The sequence below is a fragment of the Marmota flaviventris genome, unplaced genomic scaffold (genome assembly GCF_047511675.1).
Source record: "Marmota flaviventris isolate mMarFla1 unplaced genomic scaffold, mMarFla1.hap1 Scaffold_49, whole genome shotgun sequence".
In the NCBI taxonomy this organism is placed as follows: Eukaryota; Metazoa; Chordata; class Mammalia; order Rodentia; family Sciuridae; genus Marmota; species Marmota flaviventris.
In genome coordinates, this window is record NW_027288305.1 from 2,578,148 (window position 1) to 2,599,076 (window position 20,929).

The 20,929-nt window shown below is 34.9% G+C and overlaps 1 pseudogene; it reads right to left on the bottom strand.

The window, feature by feature from the left end:
* The window catches only part of LOC139701360 (transcription factor JunD-like), an 87,608-nt pseudogene that overhangs the window by 53,499 nt on the left and 13,180 nt on the right, over nucleotides 1-20,929 (bottom strand).

The window sequence follows — 20,929 nt, forward strand, 5'->3', positions numbered from 1 at the left end:
TTTAAATTAGTATCTATTTGTGGAAACTATTTTGCTATTGAATATACATGATACTCCCCATCACAGAGACTTACTGAAATTACAGCATATGTGATCAGATAACATGTAAGTATGCAATGGTACTCATCCAAACACTTGAAGCCCAAGGGCATGGCTCAATACAATATACATCTTGGAAGAGATAAATAATAATCTGTAGGAAAAATGGTCACTGGGACCAGTAACATTTCATAATATATCCAGTTTAAAAAAGAGCATAAAACACTATGTATAAATTTTACATAGGTGCCTTATGCAAGTGGTATTTCACATGTGTACATTTTTAGAAACAAAATATGTAGAACTTATGAGAAAATAAAAGTCACAAAAAGCACATAAGACTGAATTATACATCCCATGTAAATAATAAAACTCACCATTACAAAGGTGATAATTTTCCCCCAAATTAACCGACAATATATCTCACCAAAACTTCTATGTACAAATATGAATATATCACAGTGAAGTCTACTTTTATGTGTATTCTATAAAGCAATAATTCAAAAAACTTTCAATTATAAGAGCAAAAAAAGAACTTATCATGGCCTACTATTCATATATATTGTGAAATTATAATATTGCAATAATAAAAAAAAATCACAATATAAATAAGATCCCCATATGAATACATATGTATGTAAAAACAGTATGCTTTATTGCAATAGCAAATTCTAGATAAATCAAACCATAACAAAAATGATCTCAGCAACTTAGCTAGGGCCTTTCTCAAAATAAATTTAAACCTGTTAGGGCTGTTTACTGATGAAGAGTCCTTGCTTCCCCAATGCTGAAATATAACACCAGAGAAGTGCACCAAGGCACGTTTAGAGTGGAAAGTAGAAGCTTTATTAAAGGACAGTAGAAAAGACTTCTCCCCAGAAGAAAATGGGTCCCAAAGAGGTAAAATCCATGAAAGGGATTTTTTTAAAACTAAGGTCTTTTTAGCTTTTTTATAGCTAAGGTCTTCCTTCAACTATCCCACATTCCTGTCACATTCCTGTCCTTTGTTCTCTTATCTTGCAGTGTTGGAATGTAGGTGGGAAGACCCAAAGTGTGGAGGACAGGTGGGCTGAAGGAGTAATCTGGGCTGGAAGGGATTTTGGATTAGCATCTCCATGTTAGCTGTGAGCTGCTTCATTAAAATTTCCTAGAGATGGGCTCAGGGCCTTGGGGACATTTTCAGTTCCTGTTATCCTGGACTCCATTCTCAATATGGTGTTCATTATTGATTTTACTGGATATTAGACCCAATTTGCCTAACTACACTAACTACCTATCTATAAATCTGGCTTCACTACCAAGGATATGGCTAAGTAGTACAGTATCCCTGAGTTCACCTAACTTTAACAAAATAATAATAATGAACAAATTAAAAATAAAAGAATGTCAAAATGAAAATTAGCTAGCTCAAAAGGAAATTAGGTACCCCAAAATGACAGCTCCTCTCCTGTAGGAAAATGGAACTTGGAGATTTAATTTTGATAATTATTCCACCTGTCAATCTCCAGCATCTGGTAAGACACTGGGCTGCAGGAACACACCTGCCACATAGTATTTTATGCAGATTCTGAGGATGCCCTTTGAGCATAAGGAAGGCAGCAAAGAGTCTCTGCCACTGACATGTTCCCCATCTGGTTGGCCAGTAGGACCGAGGAAATAGTGGCCCAGTGGAGGAGTTAAGCCTGCAGACTCCAGAGACTGCCCAGAGTCCCAATCTGCTAGCTACTGTTTTCAACACAGTCAGTCTTATGGTTCCAATAGTCTTTCTCCACCAGCCTCCCTTGCTAGGCCAATTCTCAGAAGTAGGGCTACTTGGGATCCTCAGTTTCTGCAAAGCAGAACAACATGTGACTCTGAAGTATAAGACTACAGATGGCAAAAATGGAGGACTCAGGAGATAAGAAGTGAAAAGCCCACCCTCCCTGATGACACAGGACAATTTTGGACAATTCCCACAAAATGCTCTTGATTGGAAAGGGCTTCAGATCATGAACATTGAATCTGAGAGAAGTGAACGATTTTTTGAGTCACAGGGAATATTATCCAATCCAGGCATGAATAAAGGCTAGAATCTCAGGTATTTGAGTGCTGTTTTTTTTTTTTTTTTGTTTTGTTTTTTTTAAATCTGAGAAATGTACCCCAGAGTCTCAGGCTGCTGTTATTTTAAGGCAAGGTTGTTTCCCATAAGTGGGAACTAACCCAACCAACAGAACATTTTCATTTAAACTTACATATAAAGTAATTTGAGTTTATGGATTATATATGCTTGTATATTATTCAGGATTTAATATGAAATAATTACAATAATTATCAAATTTTATATATTTATTTTTTGATCTCTGTTCTTTTTACGTGACAGGTTGAACTTTGAACTGGGAAGAAAGCCCCTAAAGAAAAAGTGCCCAATAAAAACAACACATAAGGGACTGCGATTGTGGCTGAGCAGCAGAGTGCTCACCTCCCATGTGCAAGATCCTGGGTTCGATCCTCAGTACTACATAAAAATAAATAAGTGAAATAAAGGTATTGTGTCCAGCTACAGCTAAAAAAAAAAAAAAGGTAAAGGTGAGAAACCAGCCTCTACCTCAGAGCAAAGACTGTCCAAAAAGGGGGCATGACTCTTATCCTTGGAAAGACACACCCAAGCACTCCTAGGCTCATACCCACACTGCTGAGTTGTTTATCTACAAATAACAGGAAAGATCTGCTGTGCCTGGTGTCCCTGACTCAGTCAGGCTAGGTGAGGATCCATAGCAACCCCCTAGCAGCCACCAATCAGCATGAGACAGGGAAAATTCCTGGGATTCCAAATGACACTTCCAGTAGTTTATGGTGGTTGATAACATTTTGGGAAACCATATAGTGCAGAATATACTCCCCTCATGGCCTAAGCCAATCTGTTCAAATGAATCCCCATTTTGTACTAACCAATCATGCTTACCCAACTTGTTCCCACCAGTGAATGTGCTAATCATGTTTTAGAATTGTTTATGATTTTCCCAAGGTGTGTGATGATTTGCTAAGAGATGTTATGATGTATGTGGGGTACCTGCCTTCCCCAAAGAGTTATAAAACTGCTGAAAACCCGGGGCTCAGGTCCTCTAAGCCACCAGTTGCTGTGTGTGTGGAGGACTGACCTAGATTGCAATAAAAACCTCTTTGGTTCTTACATTGATCTTGGTCTCTGGTGGTCTTTTGGGGGTCCCGTATTTGAGCATAACAATCTCTCCTGAAACCCATGGGAAAAGAATTCAGCACTCCAGTTCTCTAGGACTGTAGGTTTATAGCACAAAAAGTTACAAAAGGGGGGTGACTTGAGAACTTACACGAACAACAGGATTTTCACAAGCATAATAAAAAGACACTTAGTAGGATTATGGTCTAAATGGCTTAGCACTTAGGGAGCAAATTTAGATCACAACATCAGAATTTATGATGCACCACTAAAGTTTCAGAGTGAGTTGTTATTTGGTCAGGGAAAGCCAGAATTTATGAGTCATCACTAAAGTTTCAGGGAGAGTTGTTATCTCATCAGGGAAAACCAGACATGGGTGAGTTCAAGGCACTGGTAGGGATTTCAAGCAAGTTTACAAATCACAGTAATTTATAATGAAGAAGAAATTAACTTTTCATGCTTTTATGATGAGATGGCTCCAAATCTTAAAAGGAAATTAGGCTGGATTTTTTACTTGCTATGGCTATAACTTTTAAAATATATGTTGCATACTTTAACAAGTATGAGAATTAAATTATTAATATTAATTACTACTAATTTTTTAAAAGACTGAATAAAATACGAAATTAGATATTTGTTATTAAATGCATAACAATTTTGATTAATATATTGATAATATAAACATGGAAAATTTTGACAATGATAAAAAGACATTTAATATAAGGGATTCAATATTATAAGTCCCTCATGTTCAGTGTGTCAGTCCTTCGATAATTTTTTTCATTTTTTTAGGTCATTTTGAATTACACTTCTGCAAATGTTTGTTAAGTATACAATTTTAAGATTTTGTAATTTGTAAAGTAGAAAAATGGCAGATTTGAGCTCCTGTCAGGATTTTAAAACTTATAAGACATGTAGGGCATCTTAACACTTTTTTTTTCATATTTGCACACAGTCCAATTCTAGAGAAGAATGAGTTGGAGACATAGTCTACTGTTCTGAGCAAAAGAGAAATTGCCTTAGGATATTTCTAAAACTTTTAACTTTTCTAACATTTCAGAATTTTTGGTGATTTGAAAAAAAAATATTTATTTTAAGAAATGAATTGTTTGAAATTAATTATTTATCTTTCCTGCATTATTTTTCACTTTCATTGATTTTTTTAGAAGAACTAACAGAACAGAATTCCAAAAGTGTTCCATGTAAATTTAAAGGTATGTTTCTAATAATCAATCTAAAAAGCAGAAGCAAAACATCATCTAGTTTGGTGGTTCTGCCTCAAACTAGATAGTTACTTATTTATTTCTGCTATTATTCACTAGGTTCCTAAGGTTGCAGAAATCACCAACCAACACAGAGAAATGTCTTTTTAGTGTGTTTCTCACAACCAATTCAAGCTAAAATACATTAGTATCACAGTAGTTTCATACCAAAGTGTGTTTCTAATAATAAAAATATGTATACATAAATGCTGGTAGCAGGCCCGCCCTGGCCCCTGGGGACTCAACCCCCAGTTCTTTGTTATGCATGTCAATGTGGCCAGCTTACAAGGCCATGACTCGGGCTTGCGGTTCCCTGTTTATCTGCCTCGCACATATGTTGTCTCTGGGGAACATCTTGACCTGTTCGAGCCTCCCAATAGGGGATGGTGACGTGACGGTAACCCAAGGACGCAGTTATTACTCTTCCCTCCTCACTTTTGAGTGATTTCCCACAGCTGTTAAAAAGATATATAAGGGGAACAAATTTGGCAATAAAGCGCGCACATGCTCCCTCCTGGATGAAGAACCTTGGTGTCCTGTGTATTTTTTAACCCCGCCTTCCCTCGCCGGACTCGGCTCCGTTAGCCGCACGCAGCACATAAACATATAAATAAATATAAAATAAAATATAATATTAGATAGATTTTTTTTTCCTGGATAATCATTTTGTACATATTTCCCTTTAGACACAGTTCTGGGAACAAAGTGTCACAAATAAGACATAAATCCTACATTGCTACACAGAGTAATTAAAGCACATACTAAGAGCTTGGTATAAAACTTGGCATAGAGACATAAATAAATAGAGAACATTATAGATAATTATACCTAAGTGCTAAGCAGCAAATTCATAGTCTTTAAGTATATGAAGAGACAAGTTATCATAGCAAATTTTATAACTCAGTTGCTGCTAATATAGAGAGATAGAGATATTTATTAAGAGATGGTTTTATGCAGATTTTTGGTTTAAAAAGGGAAAGATCAGATAATGCAGGTGATTTAAACATGAGCAATAATATTTTTCTGCATTCAGTACCCTTTATGCAGATATGTGAATTATAATTAATTCCAACCAGTAAAATGCAGAAATAGTGTAAAGATTATTCACTAGGAGTAAAATTACTTAAAAAGAGAACCAAAACTTCCATTCCTGTCCAAATGTTTATTCCTGACAAAAAGACTGCTTTTTTGAACCATTTCTGTAGATATGATTTTTTGTAATAAATATTTTGGTGATTTTTTCACATATCACTTAATATATTTATGCTTCACATTTTCTCTTTTGTCCTATTTTACTACCTATATACTGAAAGAAAAAAATTTCTAAATCCTAAACTCCCTTGATATTTGAGATATCTTTTAATTTTTAAGCTTATATCATTTCTATAATGAATACTGTGCTTTCAGTAAAGAATGACTATTTGTATGCACCTGGCTCATTTACAGGAGTTTTGTTGTGTTCTTTGGTTTTATTTACAGTGAAGTTTAAAAAAAAGGGTTAATGTTAAACCAAAACACAAAGAAAAGAACACCAACTCAAATTTTAAATCAAATTAAATCAAGATAGTATTGTGTGCACAAAAGCTGGCCAGGACTGTCTCTTACAAGATTCTATGCTAGAGATTATCCCCCTGATCTTCAGAAAAAGTTTTTACAGCACAAAAAGTTACAAAGGAGGTGGGTGTCTAAGGTACGTACAGGTAACAAGATTTTGACAATCATAGTACAAAGGCAAATAGCAGGTTAAGGATCTACGTGGCTAACATTTCAAGGTAGAAAATAAATTCAGCTCCAGACATTAGAATTTATGAGCTGCCACTGAGATTTAGATCGAATTGTTATTGGTCAGTGGGAGCCAGAATTTATGAGGCACCAGTAAGGTTTTAGAGAGGGTTGTTATCTGGTAAGGGATAGCCAGGCATAGGTGAATTCAAAACAAAGGTAGAAATTGCAAGCAAGTTTAAAACATCAAAATATTGTCAGGCCAAAGAGAAATTTTAGTTTTCTTGCACAAAACAGAAATAAACTTTTTACCTCTAAAAGCTCTATGAGAAGATTTTTTTATTATTATTATTATTATTATTATTATTATTATTATTATTATTATTGTATTTTCTCCTATCTAATGGCTTCTGGCATTCCTTTGTTTGTAACCATAAATGCTTCTCTTCTGTTTTTATGGGGCTTCCAAAACAAAAAAATATAGATAAGCCCTTCTCATAGGGAAGATGTTTCTAATATAGCAAGTAACTACTCTTTAACCCACAGGGTCTGACAACCATATTATAGGATATGAAAGACCCTCCAATATGCTTGTTCTTCCAACCATTGTTTGCAAAGATTGACAAAAGTCAATTCATTGCACAGAATGAGTGAGGTGAGTCTCTGCTCTGCAGTCCAAAACAGGAGGTAAAAGGGCCCCCAAAGTGAGTTTAAGACATGACCTACCTGACATAATCCTAAAAACAAAAGAAAACATAAATTCAGAGAGAGCCGTACCCACATAATCTCATTTGACAGAATCAAATTCATAAGAGGAACAGAGGACATAGGCAAATCTAAAGGGATTTGACTATACTTTCTTTTTCTAAATTGCTATTAATGTCTCCCACAATTATAGAGTTCTGGATCTCCTCAGTTACTACTTTATCATTACCTTCAACCTACAATGCATGAGGCACACTGAATTTACCCTCATACTCATGTACTTATCAGTTATTTTTTCTATAGAAATGCATATGTATATGAATATATTTTGCCCACATTTCCAAGATTCTACCATGAAAATTTCTGTGATATCACTTCCCTGAAATGCATTTTCATTATTTCATGTCAGTTTGTCTAAGGATTCCATATCATGTCTTGCAAAAGATGAGACAACTCTAAGGCCATTCTTATTTGACTATTTATAAACTATAATTAAAGGTCCACCTCAGTACCTTCATAGAACTTAAGTCTCATTCACCTTTCTCATTCATAGTGCTTTATTTTTTAAGTAGGTAGCAGAAATTTTATTTTGAAGAAGAGCAAGTGATTTAAAGCCATTCAGTGTACTTTAGAGGATCTCAAAAACCTATGCTTGTGGTTCTTAAACAGCCTTACCACTGAAAGATCTGGATTACACTCCAGGTTGGACACTGATACTATGCTTCCATGGGAAATGGTTTCTTGGTTGTGAATATTGTCTTTCCCTTTCCCCTATAGTCTTATAAATGTGTAGATTGTGTGAACTTTTAGAATCACTACTTTTAACACAGTTAGCATGGACCCATTTGATAATAGAAGACATCTATATTCTGAAAAAAAAAAATACCCTTCACCAAACCCTAAAGAAGTGATAAAATAATCTCTGGAAAAAATAACAATCATCCATTAGATGATTTTTAAAAAAATACTAAGAATAATTTTAGTTAATAATACATTACTGTACTAGGAAAAGTGATATAAATGCAATTTTAATTTTTAAAGTTGTTTCTGATTACTACAAAGAGATTATAAAAAGCTGGGTACATGGGCTAGAGTTGTGTCTGAGAAGTAGACTACTTTGCTAGAATGTGCAAAGCACTGAGTTTGATTCTCAGAAAAACATATAAAGAGTTTTTGTTTTATTTTTTAAATACAAGATAGTGGAATGCATCGCAATTCTTATTACACATATAGAACAATTTTTCATACCTCTGTTTGTATATAGACTATGTTCATATGAATTCCTGTCTTCATATATGTACTTTATCTTTTTTAAAGAGAGAGAGAGAGAGAGAGAGAGAGAGAGAGAGAGAAATTTAATATTTTTCTTTTTTAGTGTTCATCGGACACAACATCTTTGTTTGTATGTGGTGCTGAGGATCGAACCCCGGCAGCACGCATGCCAGGTGAGTGCACTACCACATAAGCCACATCCCCATCCCCATATATGTACTTTAGATAAAAATGTCTATCACATTCCACAATCCTTGCTAATCTTTACACAACACTCCTAGACGGGCTACTTCACATAAACTTGCCTCAGGGATTTAATGCATTAATCAAATAGATTTTATTCAGCGTATGCAGTGCTGTTGGAATGGCTATTATAAAAATCTAAAATTGTCATGTATGGTGGCATATGCCTGAAATTCTAGAATCTATGGAAAATGACACAGGAAAATTGTTAGTACAAAGACAGCCTCAGTAACATAACAAGGCTACAATCAACTTAATGAGAGCCTGTCTCAAAATATAACATGAAAAAGAATGTGGATGTATCTCAGTGGTATGCACCTCTGGGTTCAATACTCAGCACCAAACCATACAAAACCAAGCAAATATCTCATAATTAATAGGGATTCCAGGGTACACAAATATGTAAAAATATTGGTGACAATATAAATTTAATAAATATATTTGTATAAAAGTGTTAAGGTTCTTTAAAAGCCCAAAATAAAAATGCCACATAATCCACTAGTAATAATTTGGGGTAGCAGTGCAAAATCATACATGCCTGTACTCCCAGTGGCTTAGGAGAATAAGAGGTAGAAAACTAGGGATTCATTCTCAAGTTAAAGTCCAGACTCAAGAACTTGGCAAGGTCCTAAGAAAATCAGTAAAACCCTCTCTCAAAAATAAATAAATAAATAAAAGTGTTGGAGACTGGGTATGTAGCATACTGGTAAAGTGCTCTGGAGTTAATCTCCAGTATTTAAATAAATAAAAATATATAAAAAATAATTTTCAGTAAAAAAAAAATGCCATACAATCTAGTAATAATAACTCTGGGTATATATGTAAAAAATTAGGAATCCTTTTGCTAAATATATTGCCACACATCTATTTTTATTGTACCTTTATTCCCAGTATCTAATAAAAAGAAAACAAATAAAGTATCTTTTAGATAGAAAGTATATCAGAAAATGTCTTCCCGCTACAAAGCATCCAATTAGTCCATCCCTTCAGAAGCTACACACTTAAAATTCAAACTGGTCCCTAGAAGGCAAGACTCAGAGAGTGGTGTTTTATAAATACTCCAAAAAATTTGGAATCTCTGGGAACCTTGTTTCAGATATTCTAAAACTCAGAACTAGGTCCTATGGGAGGTCAGAATGAGAACACAAGACATAATAAATTCTTTAATGGAGAATCTTAACTCAAACACTGACATAACCAAAAGCAGTGTTGGAGATAAAAAAAATAGATTCTGTTTCACTGATTTCTGGGTTATGGATTCAAATCAAATATATATTAGGAAAAAAGTTAAGGCTACTGGTTAAAATCTACATAAAACAGGTATTATAAATGTATCAGGGGCTGGGTGTGTTGGTGCAAGCCTGTAATCCCAGTTGCTTAAGAGGCTGAGGAAGAATTATCAAAAGTTCAAAGCCAGCCTTAGCAGAAGCGAGGTGCTAAGAAATTCAGTGAGATCCTGTCTCTAAAAAAAAAAAAAAAAAAAAAAAAAAAAAAAAAATCCTGGGGATTTGTCTTAGTAGTCAAGTGTTCCTGAGTTCAATCTCCAATATCCCCCATAAAAAATGTACCAGAGGGCTGGGGCTGGGGCTTAGTGGAGCTCACTTGTCTGGCACATGTGAGGCACTGGAATCAATTCTCAGCTCCACATATAAGTAAATAAAATAGAAGGTCTATCAACAACTTTATATATATAGTATCAAGATATTGACATGGACTTTGATCTAATTTGTGTGTACTTTAGCCCTTAATATTGATGTTGGTTGGGGCTGGGGATGTGGCTCAAGTGGTGGCGTGCTTGCATGGCATGCGTGCGGCCCGGGTTCAATCCTCAGCACCACATAAAAACAAAGATGTTGTGTCTGCTGAAAAATAAAAAAAAATAAATAAATATTAAAAAAATTCTCTCTCTCTCCCCCTGTCTCTCTCTCTCAAAAAAAAAAAAAAAAAAAAAGATTGAAGTTGGCCAGGCATGGTGGTGCATTCCTGTAATATCAGCTGTTTACAAGACTGAGACATAAGGATCATGAATTCAAAACCAGTCTCATCAATGGTGAGGCACTAAGCAACTCAGTGAAACCCTGTCTCTAAATAAAATACAAAATAGGGGTAGGGATGTGGCTCAGTGATAGAGTACCCCTGATTTCAATCCCTGGGCTCCCACCCCCCAAAAATTGGGCTGAGTAAATAGCTCAGCTTGTAGAGTGCTTGCCTTCTAAGCATGAGGCCCTGGGGTCAATCCCCAGTACAGAGAGAGAGAGATTGAAATTGCATGTAATTTAAATTCAAGTTAGTCCCACTTTTATTTTTTCCTGCCACACCAGAATAAAAGAGTTTCCTGAAATGTTTGGAATGTTTCTGTGGGTTATTTATTTATTTTTTGTTTACTTATTTTTATGTGGTGCTGAGATCGAACACAGAACCTTGCACGTGCTAGGTGGGTGCTTTATCACTGAGCCACAATCCCAGATTGTCTGACCATAAATAAATAAACAAACAAACAAATTAATAAATACATAAACCCTCAATTGATGACCCATTACAGTTTTTAAAAATCCTTAATTGGGACACATAAACCAAATTTAGGAGAGATTCATTCTTTTTACTGTCACCTAATTTTATTCTGCTTTCTTCTCATGAGAAAATCTCAGAATAATTTAAAATCTTTTAAAAATGCCCTCCAGTTCTTGAAGAAAAAACATTATAAATGATGCATACCTTTGAAATAAACATGGGAAAATAATGATCAATAATGCTGAAAGTTGAGTTTTGAGATGAACCAAAATTTCTCAGTTTGCAAATTGAATCTGGGTGCTTGTCTCATAAATTTTGAAGAAAAAAAATCTATTTAAGCAAGAAGAAATAGAACGCCCACCATGTGGTATGAGGAATGATACCAGGAAAAAAAACAAACTCATTTTTGTGTACCATCTTAGAAGTTTACAGATAGATTTGGGCAGAACATGGAGCATAATGCATTTAGAATAGGCTTTGGAAAAGGCATCCTGACTGCCATGTGGGTTCACTTTCATTCTTTCTGTGACCCATCCTTTTATCTTCAAATTCAATCAGGAATCACCCCTGGGACAAAGGACTTTGTTGAAGGCTTCAAGGCCTTTTACATTTGAAATACGCCTTAATGGTGCTCATTAACATCTTTCAGTTAGCCACCAGGTGTGTTTGAGTGAGGCCCATTATCCACATTACATGGTCATTATACTATCTATTCTATTTTATACTTATTCCCTGTGAAAAGAGAACCCTAGATTTGCATATGTGAACAGAGAGCTAGAAAACTAGGGGTTTATTCTGAGACCTATAGAGAGCTAAACTGAAGTTCTGGATTTCAGATTTTTGTTTTGGATTTGAGATACTGCTTCTGCTACATTTAAAAATCTCAGGACTCATGAAGAGAATGAGTTAAAAGCCAGCATCATCAAATTTGTGAGGCCCTAAGAAATTCAAAGGGACCCTGTCTCTAAATAAAAATATTTAAAAAGGGGTGGGAATGTGAATCTGTGGATGAACACCTCTGGGTTGAATTTCTGGTACAAAAAAAAAAAAAAAAACACACACACAATAATAATAATAAACAAACAAACAAACAAACCCTCATGAGTAACAAGCCCTAAAATTAACAGCTTCTCTCATGCATGAATACAATAAATGGATTTCGAGTTCTCTCTTGATAATTATCTCAGTCTTCACCATGCAATCTGGAGACATGCTGGACTCATGGCACATGGAATCCCACAAAGGGTTTTAGAAAGAAGCTGAAAACACCATACAATTATGGAACAAAATGCCCAGGTTTTCAACTGCTGATCTAAGCCTCACTAGACTAGTCAGAGGGAGGTGAAGGCTAAGATACCACAGAGACCCTCTGGCCACAAGACTCTGGAAAGACCAGGAGGAGTCCCTAGCCATGACTGCCAGTTTCCACCATTGCCACTCCTGTCAGCTTTAAGCCACCTTCCTAAGCAGTCTCAATATAACAAGGCACACTTACCATTTCCTGGCTCTCAAGGTTCTCAGCGTTCTCCCTGTGGTTTGTTTTCAGATTCTGCATAGCACAGACACCTGGGCTCCGGATCCAGGACAGAAGCCTACAAAAAGATTGAAAAAATGGCGGGTTCCAGACACCAAGGGAACAGAAGATTTTGGAAGCCCTCCCCCTCATCACTAGCTGCTAGCGGATTGGACAGTTCTCACCTACGTGACTGATTGGTCAAGGCTTCAGGCACTGTCTCCAACCTGAGCCAAGTGGGCACAGAATCAAAGTCTAAATGACAGGCTGCTCCATTGTCATTGTTAACCGACTAAAGATCAGGGCTGAGAATTTAGCTTAGTCAGTAGAGTGCTTGTTTTGCTGATATAAGTCCATGGATTCAATCCCTGCACTACACGCACACACTCCCCCCTCCCCCCGCAAAAAAAAAAAAAAAAAAAAAAGATTAAGTAAAGGACTTTGGGGACTAGGGTTATGGATCAGTGGTAGAGAACTTCCCTAGCATGCATAAGGTACTGGGTTGAATATGAAGCACCGCATTAAAAAGCCACCCAAGAGGGGGATGTGGCTCAAGCGGTAGCACACTCGCCTGGCATGCGGGCGGCCCAGGTTCGATCCTCAGCACCACATACAAACAAAGAAGTTGTGTCCGCCAAAAACTAAAAATAAATATTAAAAAAAAGCCAACAAACAAACTACTAATGATACTGTGTCCATCTACAACAAAAAGTATTCAAGAAAAAAAAAGACTGTGTATTGGACTTGTGTACCCTCACTACAGAACTCATAAACACTTTTTATAAATAATATATACATATATGTCTTCAGACAATATAAATTTCTCCTGTGATGTCTTTTCAAGTAACTTATATTACAGGTATGCTTCACAACCTGAAATGCTCTTCACCTCACTTCTTCTTCTTCTTCTTCTTCTTCTTCTTCTTATTATTATTATTATTAGCCTGTTAATTACATTAAACGCCTCTGTATGGGGTTCTTTTAAGGCAAAGTTTTCTTCCAATAATAGGACCTAGCCCAGAGAGAAATGTATTGACACTTATAACTGTTTATAAGGTTAAAGCAATTTGTGAATAAATATGTATATATATTTTTATGAAAATGATATCACAATTACTTTAATATATATATTTTTTAATTTTTCTATTCTTTGTCTCATAAAAAAAAACAGTTTGAACTTTAAACTCTTTAGCAATGTTCTTATATCCCTTCCCCCCAAAAAATGACTCACAAGTATAATTCAAATTATTGAGACTCATAAATTTTTGATCTTTTATTTTAACTAGTGAAGTCTAAAGATTTTCTTTTTATTTTCACCTTTAAATGAAGCACACTTTTATAGCTTTCTTGTTGTTTAACTGACCTTTAATATTCTGCAATATTTACCCCCATTCTGATCACTTTGGACTATTGATGTTTTCATGGAGGGGATCTCAAAGTGGCCATGCACAAGGTAGGAAATGGATATAGAAAGATAAGATTGGAGATTGCTGAGTATGTAGATTTTGCTATACAAAATAAGTATTGGTGGATGATATGGGGGTAGGGAGAAAAAGAGCAATGAAAAAAAAGAAGAAAAACTTGAACAGTAGAGGGGTTCACATGCTACAATTCTACAGTGATAGCGTGAATATAGAGGGTAGTGTTCTTGGAAGCAGCAATAAAATTTGAGAGAAAGAAAAAGGTAATTTTTTGCACAGTTCCCAAGTGAGAGAGCCAGGTGAATGGGTTCTGTGTTCAACTCTTCCAACCTAGGAGTGGAATTTATAGTTCATAGGGTATGTCTCAGTAAGTAGTAAAACACCATTTCTATGTACCTTTACACTTTTTCATGGCTACAAGCTGACTTTGACAATTCGAGTCACATCACATCTTTGCACTTATTAGGCATTCATTAATTAATTCATTAATTACATTATTTATTTGTTTTTTATTAATTCACTTTTTCTTTAGTTGTCATTGTTTTTCAATGACTGGTGATTACATAATTGCATAAATATTCTGAATGTTGACTTTTGGTTAAATATTGTTTTATGTGTTTACTCATACATTTACTTTTCATTGAAATGTTTTTCCTTTGCCAAGCCTGATTTATATTAGACCTCAATCTTCATTTATGAAGACTAGATAAAATCACAATATTCCAAAAAACTCAAGGATTTATCATCTTTGCAGAATCCTAATCACCTGCTAAAGTTGACCCAGTCTGGGTCAACTAAAAGCTGTGTCAAAACTCCTCTTTTTTCTTATATACACTTTAATAAAGGATTTCTCTCTCACTTTTATATTTTGGAGAGTAGACTAACTTCCCAAGAAGTAGTTAATAATCTAGATGAGTTTTCCAACCAGCTCACTATTACTTTTAAATTATTTATATCCTTGACACTAACAGTGTCACTGATTACTTTTTTTAATTTTTGCAAGATCTCTCTCACACTCTCTCTCACTCTCTCTCTCTCTCATTGAAATTAGATATGCTTTTTTACTAAGAAACACTCTCAGCCTTTAATAAAATATTCTACAAAGAAAAAGGGATTCCCTGATTTTCTTAGAGCCTCACTAAGTTGCTGAGGCTGGCTGACTTTAATCTAATGTTATAGAAGTATGCATTATATATATATATATATATATATATATATATATATATATATATATATATAGAGAGAGAGAGAGAGAGAGAGAGAGAGAGAGAGAGAGAGGGTAGTGTTCATTTAACTCTTTCTCTTTGGGACTGTGCCAAAGTTATCTTCTTCTTTTACTTCTACCTTATTTCTGCCTCCAAAGAAACTACCCTTTACCCTCATACTACCATTGATCCACCATTAGACTTTTTAAATCTGAACTCTTGAGCTGGTCATTCTTTCCCTCTTTTCTTCACAGCACTTTTTTCTCTACCTGTACCTATTCCACCAATACTTATTCATGAATACTCACTACTACATATTCAGTCCACCAATGTCACATCCTGATCCATCCCTGTTCTGCTTTTTCATGGATTACTTTGAGATCCCCTCCACCCAGATATCAATAGTCCAGAGTAAGGTCAGGTAAGGGTGTTATATATGCAGGTTTTAAATGTCATTTACATAACAATAAGCCTTTTAAAATTGGGATGTATTTTGTCTTAGGTTAAAAAAGAAAATTTACAGACTGCACTGTTATACTCAATTGTTTAAAATTCATTAATCTCAATAATTTGGAAAAAGTAATTCTATAAAAACAGAATAAAGAAAAGAACATAATACATAAAATTGACAATTGATGGAGTAGAAATTGCTGTTATTTCATCATGAAAACTGTATATATATATATATATATATATATATATATATATATATATATGAAATACTCCTCACCAAGCAGCTTAGACCTGTAGAAATTATTGTATGTGTGTACGATGACAGCGTACAAGTATGTGGTAGCATAAGACTAGGGCTATACTTGTCAATACAGTAGAAATCTGAGGCCTAGGAGGAAAGATGAGGTGATTAAGAAAAATAAAAATAATAAAGTTCGAGAAAAAAATGGTTTCTGGAGCCCAGAAAGATTTTTGGTTTATTTAGAGTACAAAATACCACATAAGTATTATACTGAAGTTACATCTATTAAATACATCACATGTATAATGGATTTCAAGGAAAATATGTGGAACTTATCACAAACTAAATAAAAATTTACAAAAGCACATAAAATAGCAGGTGTGTAAATAAAACTAATCATTATAAAGACAACTATTTTAACTCAATTTAATATATAATATATTCCTATCAAAATTTTAGCATGTTTTTCTTTAAATACAAGAAGAGAGCTGGACCTGTTGGTGCACAATTGTAATCCCAGTACCTTGAGAGGTGTATTGTGAGCTCAAAGCCAGCATCAGAAAAAGTGAGGCCCTAAGTAACTCAGTGAGATACCGTGTCTAAATGTCATACAAAATATGTTTGGGGATGTGGCTCAATTCCCCTGAGTTTAATATCAAAGTACCAAATAAAAGAAAAGAAGGGACCAAAAAAATTGTCTTAGAAATAAAATGTATGTAAAATACCCCAAAACCTTTAATAAAAAAACAAATAATATAGTTATTGTTATGAGACACATTTAATGTATATTATGAAACTATATTGCAATAATACAAACCAATATATTATAATATAAATCAAATCTGAAATCATATGTAGATCAATAGTATTGTTAAAAGAAATAGAAAGGCATATCTAAAACCAACCATATGAAAAATAACATTAGAAGTGAATGAATGAATCTATCCAACCTAAAGTTAGAATTGGGACATAGAGGCAAAGTTCACTGTTAGAGTGTGTGTGCAGAATGTGCAAGATAGTCAGTTCCAAACTTAGCAACACTATAAAAAGCAAATATTAACAGGGAATGATGTTGAAAATAAAGCAGAATATTAAATGAGACACTCTCCTTCCATCAATAGATAAATTTACGTAAAAAACTATGGTGAGTATCTCTTTGGTAAAATCATGAATGAGTAGAGAGATTTAGATACACTGGATATTAGTCCGGTCTTAAGAAATGTACAATATTTGGGACAAAATTCCCAATTACCATCATCACCTCTAGTGAACAGAAATGTGAGAGAGGGGCTGAGGATGTAGCTCAGTTTTTAGAGTGCTTGCCTTGTATGCACAAGGCCCTGGGTTCAATCTCTAGCACCACACACACACACAAAAAAAAAGGAAATATGAAAGAAATGATACAAAAAAATGGTGATATGTAGGTGCCATAAAATTTTTCACAAGTGCTTCATCAGCTGTGACCAAGACACAAAAATACCCAAATATCAAAGCTGTCAATTTATCTCAAAACAACATCTGCCAGCATATTTTCCCAATTGCTGTTGCTGACAGATGAAGTTCATTTTAGCTTGTATTATAGGTGAAATAGGGAGGAATCCAGTAAACTACTCTTATCTTGAGTGAGATTTTAGCACTTCCTGAATCCTGCCCCAACCCTGATACACTAGTAATAAGGCCAGAACTACCAATTCCTCCTAGAAAATTGTTTTTGTTTTTTTTTGTGGGTGTGTGTATGTGTGTATTGAATGTTTCACATTTAACATATTTTGTTTATGTTACTATGTCCCTGATACACTAGTAATAATGCAAAAAGTACCAATTGCTCCTAGAAAGTTTTTTTGTGTGTGTGTATGGGTGGATGTGTGTGTCGATGTGTGTACTGAATATCTCAACTTTAACATATTTTATTTACCTTACTATGTCCTGAAGTCCCAAACTCTAGAACAAAAGGTGATTGAGCTTATGTAAATCTCTGTAGATTTCAAACAAATGAATTTACATTCTTTTCCCAGCACTTTTATGAACTATGATACCAAACAGCTGTTCAGAAAGGAGCTTAAAAAACAATGATCCCTGTTTATTCCAACAAATCTGTACAGAATAGTCCTACATTGGCTACTTCATATAAACTTTCCTCAGGGATAAAATGCATCAGTCAAAGAGATTTTCTGTAGCCTGGGCAGTGTTGTTGAAAAGTTTATTATAATAATCTGAAAGAGCTAGGTGTGGTGGCCAATATACTAGAGGCTGGAGAGGCAAGTCAGGAGGATTGTGATATGAAAGACAGCCTTAACAACATAGAAAGGCTATAAGCAACTTATTGAGAGATTAGTGATATATCACCTGTCTCAAAAAAAAAAAAAAAAAGGACTGGAAACATAACTCAGTGGTAAGCACCCACGGAGTTCAATTCCTAGCACCAAACCACACCAAACTAAACAAATATCTGAAAGATAGTAGGGACTCCAGAGTATAGGTGTATATGCATAGATAAAAATTTTGGTTACAATATAAAGTTAATAAAGATACTTTTGAAAAAAATTTCATGGTTCTTTTTTCTTAAAAAGAAAGCGAGAGGGGGGGAGAGAGAGAGAGAGAGAGAGAGAGAGAGAGAGAGAGAGAGAGAGAGAGAGAGAGAGAGAGAGTTTAGTTTTTGGCAGACACAACATCTTTATTTGTACGTGGTGCTGAGGATAAAACCCAGTGCCACACGAATACCAGGCAAGTGCACTACCGCTTGAGCCACATTCCCAGCCCCTATCATGGTTCTTAAGAGCTCAAAATAAAAATGCCATATAATCCACTAATAATAATTTTTTGAAGCAGGGAATCATTGTGAATGTCTGTACTCTCAGTGGCTTGGGAGGATGAAACAGGGGGAACTTAAAAACAGCCTCAGAAACTTGGCAATGGCTTAAGTGACTCAGTGATAACCTGTCTTATTAAAAAAATAGGGATGTAACACAGTGGTAAAGTCCCTAAATAAGTACAAATAAATAACAATAACAATTCTTGGTTTAAAAAATGCCCTATAACCCAGTAATTATAATTCTGGATAAATATCTAAAGAAATTGGAACACTTTTGTTAAAGATATTACTTCACTTCCATTTTTATTGTAGGTTTATTCACAGTATCTAATAAAAGGAATCAAATGAAGTGCCTTTTAGATGCAAGGTATTGATGAAAAGGTTTCTTCAAGCTGCAGATCATCCATCTACTTGCCTTAAAGTCTGCATACTTATAATTCAAACTGCTCCCTAAAAGGCAAGACTCAGATATGGATTCTTCTGAGTACTCCAAGAAATTTTGCTACCTCTGGACAAATTCTGTAAGACTTTTCCAAAACTAAGGAATAGGTAAATTTTGGAGTTTGAAATGTGGACATACAGTAAATTCCTCAAGGTGGAATCTTAATTCAGACACTGTGATAAGGTGTCTGGTCTGGAGAAAAAACAGGAAGTAAAATCCGAGTTTGAGATAAAACTAGACTTTACTTCACCGATTTATAGGTTATTGATTTAATCCAAACAAATATTGGAAAAGGGTTAAAGCTACTAATTAAAATTTCTGTAAAACAGGTATTTAAAAAGCACCAGGAAAGAGCTGAAGGTGTGGCTCAGTGGTACAGTGCTTGCCTAGGATATATGAGGCCCTGAGCTTAATTCCCAGCGCCCCATATAAATAAATTAAATATAAATAAATATTTTAAAAAAATACCAGGTAAGGATTTAAAGTTTTTGCTCAGTAGTAGAATTCTTGGCTAGTATGCATGAGGCAGTCTGCTTGATACTGGACCCACATTAATAATAATAATAATAATAATAATAATAATAATAATAATATTTTGTTCATCCACAACTAAGAAAAAACTATTTTAAAAAAGTACAACAGTGCTATGGCCTGTAACCTTCTAATTATCTGTGTTCTAATTAAGCCCTTGCAATTGAACTTTCTTGTTATTTAAATTAAAGTCCAGTTCCACTTTTATTTCCTGCCACACCAGGACAAAGGAGTTTGCTTGAATATTAGGAATACTTCTAAATGTCACTTAAATAAAGTTGTTTTACATATTTAAAAACTCAGTTGAAAGCAAACTTGGTGGCACAGGCCATAACCCCTGTGGCACAGAAGAATTATACATGGGTATCATGAGTTCAAAGCTACCATCAGAAAGAGCAAGGCACTAAGCAACTAAGTGAGACCCTCTCTCTAAATCAATACAAAAAAAAAGGGACTGGGGATGTATCTCAGTGTCCCTGAGTTAAATACCTGGTCCAAAAAATGTGAAGAAAGAAGAAAAAAATTCAATTGGGGACAAATACATTAAAGAAACAAACAAACAACAACAAAAAAAACACCTTAATTTTGGACAAATTAACTACACTATTGTGAGGAAGGCTTTAGGCCTGGCCTAAAAGAACTCCATATTAAAAACTTCAGTTTGAAACATGCAGCCTCACCAGGCATGCCTAAATAAGCCCTGCAGTATTGCCCTCAGACATAAACAAATCACTTCCCTTCACCTTGATAAACAGAGTGAGGCCTCTGTCAGGTTGTCCTCACCTAATAAGAGGGAAGGGTGAGAAGACCAAGGTGCAGACCACCAGACCAGATGTTTCTGGCCCTAGAGTAAATGATGTCATGGAAAAATCTGGTGGTAACTAACAAGGATTGAAAAAAGGGTAAAAAAGCTGCAAAATTTAGTATAAAAAGTAGAGCAAATGAACAGATGTTCAGCCAGCTCAATAAAAAATGCACTTGAGCTGGGGAGGCTGATGAGGACTTGGAATGACATCTCATCACTTCTCATCATTTGTATTATCCTCACCACTCTTAAACTCTACAGCCACACCTTAGTGAGAGGGGGAACAGTAAAAGATTATGTGATGTTCTTCTCATGTGATGAAAACTTAATTTCAGTGGGGAAAAACCCAATGGGGAAAATAAAACCAAGAGGCAATATCTCCCACACACCCAAAATATATACTTTCATGAATAAAAATTTTATCAAAATTACTTTAAAATTTCATTTAACTTTTGTGCTGTCTGGTCTTATGAGAAAGCAAATTTTATTTTAAACTTCTAAGCAATGTCCTAAGGCATTAATATTTTCCCAGAGGGAAAAACAATATAATGCATTAGTATAATTTAAAAATTTCTAG